At 46.9% G+C, this 10,900-nt stretch overlaps 1 long non-coding RNA gene across 1 annotated transcript; it reads right to left on the bottom strand.

Annotated features, from left to right (window-relative positions):
- Window positions 1–10,159: 10,159 nt before the first annotated feature.
- On the bottom strand, window positions 10,160–10,854 carry LOC148703285 (uncharacterized). Its single transcript, XR_016395655.1, has 2 exons — window positions 10,791–10,854; window positions 10,160–10,610 (listed from the first exon to the last, which is right to left on the bottom strand). It is a non-coding gene; the product is annotated as an uncharacterized LOC148703285 (long non-coding RNA).
- Window positions 10,855–10,900: the final 46 nt, after the last annotated feature.

Raw genomic sequence — 10,900 nt, 5'->3', positions numbered from 1 at the left:
AAGAGAATGATGGGAATGAAATATTTTATTCAAACATCTCTTTGGGTGAGAGAAAATCCATGTACGTAGGACTCTTCTTCGGGCGAGAGTTAACCCAAACACCACTTCTATTCTCATGCTGCCTTTCCCTTCGTTCGTTCTCTCATTTATGGATCCCTTGACAACTGACAAGCGAAATAAAAAGCTGTCACGTCGGCACTCGAGTTCCTTTCCCTCTCACGTCTTCCATCTAAATCGAATGCTTTCCTCGACGTGGTTACTTTCTTCTTCCTCCCCGTTCTGCATGCTTTCCCGCTCCCCCTGTCTTCGCAACAGAATCTTCGACGAAGACTCAGCTCCCTTGCAACAGACTCCTTCTCTGCGTGCCTGGGACTCCATCGTGGTGGACCGTGTGTTAGAGTCCTGGTCCAACGCCATCAGGTAGCGGAGGTTGGGTCTTCGAACCCGTTGCGGTCTGGTGGGTTCAGAGGGCGTATCACGATGCCTCTGGCAGATCAAGCTCCGCGGATCCACTTTGAACAGTTAGACATGTTGGTGCAACAAATCCAAGTGTTCACTGCGGCCGTTCAAGGCCTGCAGCAAGTAAGAGACCAGCATGTACTCCCTCTTCATGGGTGTAAGTCCTCAGAATGCCTCCCCCAGAAGGCCGGTGCTGAGTCAAGTCCTGAGGGACTTCGAAGCTCAGGAGCCATCAGAATATCTCCAAAAGGTATGGGACGCCACTTTGGCTTTAAATAATTTCAATATTTTATCTATTTCCATGTTGGAGAATGCAAAAGACGACCTACGTGTATCTCCATCTCCAACATCGCTTCGCTCCGAATGGGGACGCACGATCACCAACGGACGAGGTCCATCGTCTGCGAGTATCTCCATCTCCAACGTCGTCCTGCTCCGAGTGGGGGCGCACGATTGCCAACGGACGAGGTCCGTCTCCTGTCTCGTAAAGATAAAATTGTCTTCTCTCTTTCTTGGGTAATCTAGTAAATAGAAAAGTGGAGGGATAATATGGTGATTTAATTATACCATGGATGGGAGGGAGTTCATTTCATCCTTCTTTATAGAATTGACTTATGGAGTAAGTCGGAGGGATGTCCCTTCGACCATCATCATAATGACAAAATAACCCTATTTCATGAGCTAGAAAGACCGTTTGGCCGGATAAAGAAGGAATAGGGGGTTGTTCCCCTACATTTTTTTCTATCCAAACATAGCACTGAAGATTTACAAGTTATTTAAAAAAGTAAAAAATTTCATTATACGCGTGTGTTTAGCCAACTTGAACCTTTTTTTTTAATAGATTTTTGAAATAATACGAAACATTTGTTTCTTTTTTTTCTTTTCAGAAAAAAGAATGGGTCCCACCCAAATTTTCAAAACTTACAGCGTGCCACCAACCCACCTCATTTATCAAAGGAAAGATAAAGCTTATAGCGTGCCATATTGACACCTTGTAATGAGAAACTAGAGACGGACAACACAAGTAAGAAATGTTCAATGAACGAGTGCTCGTAGGTACTTCAGATGTGAATCCAGGTTTCATGTATCATCACCATCATTATCATTAGTGGAGACTTGCCGTTCTCGCATGAGATGGGCGGCTACTGGGTACGTGATTCTTAGCCACGTGCATCTCTCAGGCCTTTTGAAAATGGTAGGTCGTTGACTGCGTCCAGCCGCGCGTCCCCTGCGGCTTTCCACCATGCATTTTTATTAGCGGTGGCGCAGCCGTTTGGAGAACTGAGAGATGATGGGACGTAGACGTACGTCTGACGGCCAAAGCCAGCGACTGACTTGGAGAGTTTGGTGGCCTGGCTGGATCCTTCGCTGATTAACAAGCAAATTACATTAAATTAACATCTCTAATCTCTAATCTCTAATCTCTAATCTCTAATCTGAAAGGATAATTATGCACGTGGAGGCAGCAGCTTAAACGTATAAATTTTACAGAATGAAGGGTTGACTTTGCTTCAGAGCCTTATCGCCATTCGCCTGCACCCTAGCCTGACCCGGGAAGCAAGCAGGAGCAGCAGGAAGAAGAAATCGTTGTCTAAACGCTGCCATCGGTTTTGCTTATATTCAATTCATTGATCTCGTCACGTCGCGATAGGCGGTGGTTGGTTGAGCGTGGAAGTCTTGGAGGAGGAGCTTGTCCTTGGAAAGAAGGAACGAAAGGAGAGGGGGAGAGGGAGGGGGAGGGGGAGGGGGAGGAGGAAAAAACGTTAGGAGGGAGAGGGAAGAAAAAGGGTTCTGCGTACGCCAACAACACGTCATCAGCAGCCACGTCGGGCATCTCCTTGATTAGACTGCTCCGCCGGTTGGACCAGGTCCGCCGGCCGGACATTGGATCGACCAGTCCAACCACGAAACTGCACGGACGAGGACAGATGAAAGAAAAAAAAAAGTGTGATGCCCACATTTGTGGCCAGCCAATGGACCACTGCACGGACGAGGACGGATGAAAAAAAAAAAAAAAAAAAAAAAAAACAAAGCGTGATGCACACATATTTGTGCGTGGTATTTCATGATTTGAAAGCTTCCCTTCCCATATTTATTTAAAAAAGGGATTCATTGATGATTATTAGATAGCTTCCAGATTTACCGTATATGGATGTTAGATCTTATCCTCTTGGTTTTTGCTAGCCAGAGATTTTTTGCTTTTGAGGCTTCACGTATCTTAAAAAAAAAATTAATAAACTAATTGGATGATTGCTTATATGACTAACTATATCAAAACTATATTATAAGACCCCATAACTTATCTTTCTGCTTAATTTTTGAATATTTTATTTTTTAGTTTTCAAGAATGTACTTATTTTAGAATAGTTTAATTTTATCTGATTTTTCAAAAAAAAATAGAACTTATTGCTTAGCTTAGGAGAATAATGTCAAATGTGAAATAACAGTTCTTGGAATTCCTATAACAACTACCTTTAGAGCAAAAATTTGATAACAATCATTATTATAGGCCGTTCCACTGCAACGTAGCAAATTTTAAATCATTAATAACAATTATTTCCAACGATGTAATTATTGTGGTTCAAATTCAGCTAGAGGGTGTCCATGCCAGGAGAGTCGGAGAAAGCTGCCGGACGGGATGGAAAAGAGAGTCGTTTCCTGCGTGTCGGCGGACCTGCACAAGCCTCACTGGTGGGATTCTGACGAGGGCCCTTCGATGATGAAGTTAAAGTAGATTTTAGGCACTACAACCAAAACTTTTAAGCGTTACCTAATGGGGCTATTTATAGCCCCCGCGGAGGTGCCCAGGTGGCGTGCAACTAGGACTTGCTTGAGGTATACGGTATAGGCCGTCCTTATGAACGGCATGGCGTCGACAGAGGTGGCAGGGTATGGTCTCTGGTTGATATGTTGTAGAGTGGGCCAGCAAGCAAAGCATAGCGCGGTGAGGTTGTAATGTACGGCCACGTATGTGGACATAGAGGCGCGCGTAGGTGCGCACATGGATGTGTGATGGGGGCTCACGATCCAAAGCCTCTCACCAAGCCCCTTTCCCCGCGCTCCTTGCATGCGCCTTCAAAAACGACGATGATGGACCGATTGTAGGCAATGCCAAGTGGAATAAATCAAGAAAAAGATCAACAATGAAAGCAAACTTGATTTATATTCTCCTAAATTGAAGAACGAAGAACAATAATAAAGAAAGCAAAAGAAATTTATAACAAAGATTGAAGAGATCTCTTCCTAGCCCAATCTAGTAGAGATTGGTGAATCTACCACTAGCCCAAGTCCTAGAACACAAGATCTAAGGACCGAATTCGGCACAAGCGCCACCCAAGCCTTACGGCCGACAAAACAACATAACTCTAGAATAACTCTGGATGCCCCTCAATGGCCCTCTACATCTCTTTTTATAGGCTAAGCCCTAGACAATACTAAGTAACTCCCCTTAGGAAAACATGGCAAATTATCTTCCCATGGATCCAAGGCTTTTCCACCGTTGATTGGCATGAGATGGATGGCTAAAGATCACCCAAGAAGGGCCCTCCCACGGTTGGACATAGGCTTGATTTTTGGCCGTTGGATGAACAAGGTTGAAGGGCTGGATCTGCATGGGTTGCGCGGGCTGGGCGCACGGGACGCGTGTCCCGGTCGGCTGGGTTGCACATCCCGGCTGGCTGTGTCCAAGTCCGGGTGGGACTGGGACTTGGTCGCGCGCACGGGCGCGGGCGTGCGGGCGAGTGCTGGCCTGGGCGCGCGCGGGCCTGGCGTGCTGGCTGTGTGCGGGCACTATAGCTAGCGAGGTTCTTGCCCAAGAACTTCGCCGCACTGTAGCAAGTGAGGTTGGCCGCGCAGCATGACTTTGGCGGGGCTGCGTGCGCGGCGGGGTCGGCCAAGGTTGGGCATGCTTGGCCGAGGCTTAGGCATGCATGGGCGCATGTTTGGCTCGGCCGAGGTTGGGCGTGCTCGGCTGAATGACAGTGCTTGGCCAAGGCTTTCCAAGCAAAGTAGTTGGCTTTGGCTTGACCCTCCATTGGCTTCCTTTGTGGCCCGATGGCCCTCCTTGGTTGGCATGGCTACTTTAGCCCTCAGTTGGTGTGCGGTTGTTGCTCCTCTTGCGGCGTGGCTTGCGGGGGTCCTCAACAATGTGGCCGTGGGCGAGGTCGGGCTCGCTTGGAGGCCGCAGCCTTTACTTAGTGAAGTCAGCTTGATGAGCACTGAGGTCGGGCCGACTTGAAGGGCTGCGACACCGAGGTCAGTCCAGCCTCCTCGACTCTGAAGTCAGCTTAGTAGGAGGCCTCGAGCTCGGGCCGGGGCGTCGTTGTGGATACTTGCGGTCGACGAAGCCTCTTCGGCTCTAGGTCGATCATGCAGGGCGCTCCGAACCCAGCTCGAGGGACGTCATTGTAGATACCTGAGATCGACGGGGCTTCTTCGGCTCTTGATCGATCCTGCAGGGCGCTTCGAGCCGAAAGGTCCGGCTGAGGTCTGCTCGGCCTTTTGTAGAGTTCGGAGTCAGACTGGTGCTCAGCGAGATCGAGGTCTGGCCTGTTCGGTGCGGATGTCTATTTGGTTGAAATTGGGTGGTTCAATTCCATGTTGTGAGCAAGACGATCCATTTTGCCCTCCATCAATAATATTTATGCTTGCCGTAAACAAAATCTGCCATCTTATTTTATTACTGGATGTCATGCCCATATCATGCCAGTGCAATATGGTATGGTATGCTTGTTGATTGGTTCAATACCAAGATAGTATGGCATGCTTGATCCAGATGCTGCATAGCAAAATCTTGGCCACAAATATTGGTTGTTTACTTCTCGATCCATTCACGCTGCACTCTTTCCAAACCCCAGAAGTGCCACGGATCAAACTCCACGGTGATGGTAAGGTGACGGCTTGCAAGGATGACAACCAACCAGCCATACGACATTGCGTTCTAATTCAAACATCATATATATGCCACCAAGGTGGTAGCCCAGTTGGAACGGGACATTTGCTTCCAACCAAATGATTACAGGTTCGAAACGCGCGGGCGTCGATTAAATTCGGGGACCGGATGCCCCACGCTTGGACACGGGGTCTGGAAGCGCTACTGGTCGACTGGTAGCCTGGGTGGTGCCAGGTGTGACGTATTCACACGGAGGGTCGGATCGGATAACCGAGCCAGCCCACGGATGGGGAGGGTATGAGTAAAATAGGTCGGAGTGCCCAACACACGACTCGGTCTATCCGCATCGAACATTCTCCTGGCGGGGTGGGGGCCCAGTGGTCGGGGCTGCTACGCGAGGGTGGACTCGATCCAGCTGGTTGTCGAATTTTTGTTATCAAAGCCTATATTTTTATTAAATTTTGGTCCTTTAGTTCATTTCGATGTTCTCCCTCTAATCTTCTTTGAAATACCGAGTAAATTAGAAAACCCAGTCGCCATGCGTGGATCCGTTGTATTGCTTCTGCGATGGTGCGGTACTGGAAATTTCTTGTGCGTGCTGTTAATTTTGGTAAATTCAGGTACAATTTTGGGTGCGAGGATCACCAAGGGTGGTCTAGAAATAAAGCGAGGCGGACTTCCATGACCTGTCCGCCACTCGGAGCAGCCGGGACCTCACCCATTCCCAAAGTTGTAAGCCTCCAGCGTACGTTTTCCATGAAAAGAAGGGACTCGTTTGGCTTTTGGACCTCATCCATTCCCAAAGTTGTAAGCCTCCAGCGTACGTTTTATGCCTTTACGTGCAAAGAAGGGATTCGTATGGAACCTCATCCATTCCCAAGGTCCTCAGCCTCCAGCGTACGTGATAAATGAAAAGAAGGGAGGAAAAAGAAGAGGCCCGGCAAGCCCCAATCAAGGGACCCAGATATGCCGGAAGAACTCTTAAAATTTCAGATTCAACCAAGCTAATATAGAAAGAGGCAGAAAAACTCGACCGAGAGAACCAATACAGAACCTTATTCTCTCTCGCTCTGCGCACGCGCGCGCGCGCGCCTCACTCGAATTTGAGGAAAGAGAGGACAATCCGATTCCAGCCCAGACGAACACGGTCGCTTGGGAATGGATGGCTTCCCTCCGCAATCCACATGGTGGAGAACAGCGAGAATAAATTCGCTCCTCCCCCGGACGAGCCCTCCCTTGCTTCTCTGTGGCGTGAAGCCTCAATCGATGGGCGACCCCGGCCCCCAACCTGATCTCATCTCCCATTGGACACGAGACAGCGCATGGCAGCCCGTATATCCGTCCAACTGTCTACCTTATCATAAATTCTTAATTACCTCCCCCGGTAGCCGACGACTCTGCCTCCGCGGAATGGAATGCTGGTTGCTGAGGTGCCATTTCCTTTCCTTCCCTCTTCTTCCTTTGCTGAGGTGCCATTTCCTTTTTCTCGACTTCGATCTGTTCCCGGACCAAGTTGGCTGCCTGACTGAGAAGCTGTCCTGCTGCGCTGGATCCATCCATCTTATATACTTATCTTGTTAAAAGTGTGCATGCCATTGATATGGTATATATTCTTCAGCCCAACCAAGCCACCGGCCACGACAGTCGATCGGTATGCTAACACGACATCGGCCAAGTTGCTCACTGGAACCATCATGCCAACTGACAGCAATAAAGTCACGTATCTCTAATTCAAAGTATATTAAAAGTAGCTAAAGCCTGTTGAAGGTGAGATTATGAGTCTACCATTTACAGGGCACAATACGCTCGTCTCACATGATTGAGCAGTTACCGCACGGTCCATATGATTGAGATCCGTGATGTGCAAAACATGAGGACCGTTACTGAGCAGTTAAGATCCACTCCCGCTTTAATCGATAACATACATTGACCCTCGATCTATATAAACAGTACCCAAGGAGACCTTGAGGTATATCTTACTAAGCTCTCTTCCACTCTACAACTCTCTCTAATCTTTATTGTTTTCTCTAAAATTCCTGCCCAACTTAATCATCGGAGGTTCTTAATCGGACAAACTCCGACAAATAGATTTCTCTTTTATGTTCTTAAGTCGGATTGTTGACGCTAGCCTTCCTATCCAAGATCAGGCACCGCAATTGTTCTCGAGCTCATCTCTTCAGACCTCACCACCTTCAGCTTGGATTGTGGCAGCAACTGCTATGATGCACTCAACACGTACTTATTGGTTTTGATCCATCCTGTTGGTTTGGTGGAAGAACAAAATACGTAATTTAACCGTCTAAAGCATGAGCGTGGGAACCGGTGAACTGGAAGGAAGGTTGGCTCACCTCTCCAGGCCCACACTAAAGCTGCAATTTGTCCACTTACGGTTAGAGCGGGTGTCAAGTTTGCTAAAGAAAGTATACATATTTTTCCACCCTCGTGCCCAGCAGCCCATGTTTCGACAACAGCGTTATTCGTTGCAATTCACCCCCGACCAAAATTATCACAGATTATTTTCTTCTTCTTGTTGTGAAAATTATTGTTGAATGTTACCTAACCTTAGTTATAACAGTTGCTATCTGCCCCATCCAACAATCGATAATGGAAGAGTAACAGCGGCAAGATTTTAAATTCCGACGGTAGCGGGGCATCCCGGCCGTCCTTTCCTATTTCTTTGAGAAAATAGGATCCAGATGGTTCAGAACTTTGAAATCCACGAGAGAAGAAGAAAGAAAAGAAGAAAAAATAAAAAAAAGGTAAAAGAAAAGAAGAAAAAAATAAAAGAAAGAAAGGAAGGGCGAAAAAAAAAAAGAAAGGAAGAAAGGAACGGAGAAACAAAAGAGAATAAAGAAGAAAGAGGAATGGAGAAATAATGAATGAATAAGAAGAGACAAAAATAATAAAAAAAAGAAAGGTAGAAGAAAAAGAAACAATAGAAAGAAAAAAAAGCAAGAAGAAAAAGAAAAGAGAAAGAAAAGAAAGAAGAGGAGAGCAGCAGGGTATATTTGTCGGGATGTATGGCCAAGACAGCTGCCGAGATAGAGCGGGACAGTGGGATGTTTCATTCTATGGAGAATCCGGAATATTCCTATCCCACGGGATTTAGAACTTTAGTAGTAGAAAAGCAAAATATAACTGAAAAATGTTTCAATCCTAGAGTTTTAGATACGTGAAATTGATCATGTCACCATCAAGCAAAACATAAAAATTATGTTTTACAAACATTAAAAGAGGTATGGGAATAAGCTCAATTTTGCCTCTATTCGCATTGATCCGATTCTTAATTTGCAATTTCATTAACCACAATTTGTTCTAGAGTGCTTTGTTAAATAGCAACAATTAATTGAGAAAAATATTTTTCCCTTGTAGCTTTGATGAGTTGACTGACAACAATTAATATGTAATTAGTGGCAAAGACTTAATGAAGAAGCACTCGAGTTTTTGCCTTGGATTTTTATAAAATTATGTTAGCTAATTTTTTTTTCAAGGTTTCTTCGCTCACATAAATTGATTAAATCAAAAGTCTCAAATTAGCATTTCTAGAAACTATTGGTCACATAATTTTCTTACAGTAATTGCTGACCAAAATTATAATGCAATGCTCGTGTATGTTCCTAGATATCTTCATGCTTTACACTAGCATGGAATTCTTCTTCAGTGTTTTATCTCTTTTATATACGCATATATGTATATATATTCAGAAAAAAAATTCACGTCCCGGCAATCCTTGCCAAAATATGTGCATAACCATATGGCGAAAGTACATTGGTTTCTTAACTGCCATCCTTGGTCCCTGCACTGAATTACATGCTGCCAGCCGCGCGAACGGATTATTAGTTACAGTTAATGTTACGTCTACCTAGCTTGTATCTAGGATGAGCACCGAGCTTTGCTACTCGTGATCAATTCGGGGTGTCATCAAGCTAAAGCTTCATGGAGCCTCCGTCTGGCTTTACATGCCCCAACTTGTGAAGAGCAACCGGGTTGCAGGCTCGACGGGTTCCATTAATTTCCGCTCGTGTTTCTACTTGATCAGTGGAGAATGCGAATAGCATCGTTCCGGTCCCGGCACGTCCTAATGGTCGATTGTTCCGGCCGGACCCACCACGGAATCCGGATGAACACGGACGTACGGACATATCACGGAGAAGAAGGTCAGAAGCCAGGGGAGCGCAGCCGAAGCGTCGGGTCTGGTTCTAGGGGCGCCATCCTCCCCTGCTATTATTCCGAAGCAACCAGATCAGCCCAACCCAGCCCAGCCCCAGCCAAAAGGAGGAAGAGGACAAAAAGAAAACGGTGAGAAACGGAGAACCCCTCTTTAGAGTCTTGGTTTCTATTCTTCTGACGCCGTTCCGTCACAGGCAGCAACGGCGAAAAGCGACCTCACCGCTCCCTGCCGACGTGATGACGCTCTATTAATTTTAAACCTCTGACCTTTTCCCGCTGACCTGGTACCCGGCGGCGAGATAAGCGGCCGCCGTGGCCCCGATGCGAGAATCGCTGCTCCTCGCAGCGAGGCTCGGTCCAGCGCGATCTTAGCCGTCGCCCTTTCCTGATCTGCGGCATAAACGGGAGAAGTCGCCGGAGACGGACGGCGGTGATTAGCTGAAGAGCATGTTTGTTCGTCCACCCGTCAACAAAACAGACTCTTCCTGGGTCGGAGAGGCGATCAGCTTAGCTTCCGGAAGGGCGGACGAAATCGACGAGGTGGGGGACGCGCATCGGCTGCTGCTGCTGACACGCGTTTGATTTAGTTGACACGTGTAGGGGGTGGATCGCACGACCGCTGTAAGCGAGGGGGAAAAGCATCGGCAGAGTCAGTTGGCCATTGCCCATTTATCACGGCATGCCCTTGCTGCACACAGCAGTGCTACCTTTTCAGAGATTGGGGATTGCACCCATACAAGTCCTTTTATGCAAAGAAAAATCGGATCTGCTTCATTTTAAAATGTAATTTGCCTTTACAAAAAGCTAACTAGATGCCCGATGACTGCCGCGGAAGCATGCTATTCAATAGCAAACGTTTGTGTAAGATGCGGCGATAATCGTGACTAACATGTACACATGATATATAAATGGCTCTAATGCGCTTTATACAATTTTTGCCGCAAACATCCTTCTCAATCACAGTATTTTTGGTTGGAGTCGCGATGAGAGATGCAGCGAACGCCGTGATCCGAATGGAACCCCTTGTTGCATTAGCAGGTCGACCGTCGGACTCGATCTTATGGTGAAAGACAAGACCTTATTCGTACCCCTAAAAAAAAGAAAAGACAAGGCTTTATTCAGCCAGCGTCGGTTTCAGATCAGACATAAACAAATTATATTACCTTCCCAAGGGTAGCCAGGACAACCTCAGCAACCGTAGAAGACGTAAAAACAGAGAGAGAGAGAGAGAGAGAGAGAGAGAGAGAGAGAGAGAGAGAGCATGACATACGGATGGCGATGGAGACTTGTGGGGCGAGGAGTCTTTGCTGTATTTATCGTTATGCAGCCTTCCGATTCCGCTACCACCCCCCCCCTGCCCCCTTATTTAATGCGGGATGG

This window comes from Phoenix dactylifera, chromosome 6 (assembly GCF_051530095.1).
Source record: "Phoenix dactylifera cultivar Ajwa chromosome 6, Ajwa_hap1_PhDact_Kaust_v1.1, whole genome shotgun sequence".
Taxonomy (NCBI): domain Eukaryota; kingdom Viridiplantae; phylum Streptophyta; class Magnoliopsida; order Arecales; family Arecaceae; genus Phoenix; species Phoenix dactylifera.
Note: the sequence above shows the minus strand (reverse complement) of the source record. Positions and strands in the feature narration are given on the sequence as shown.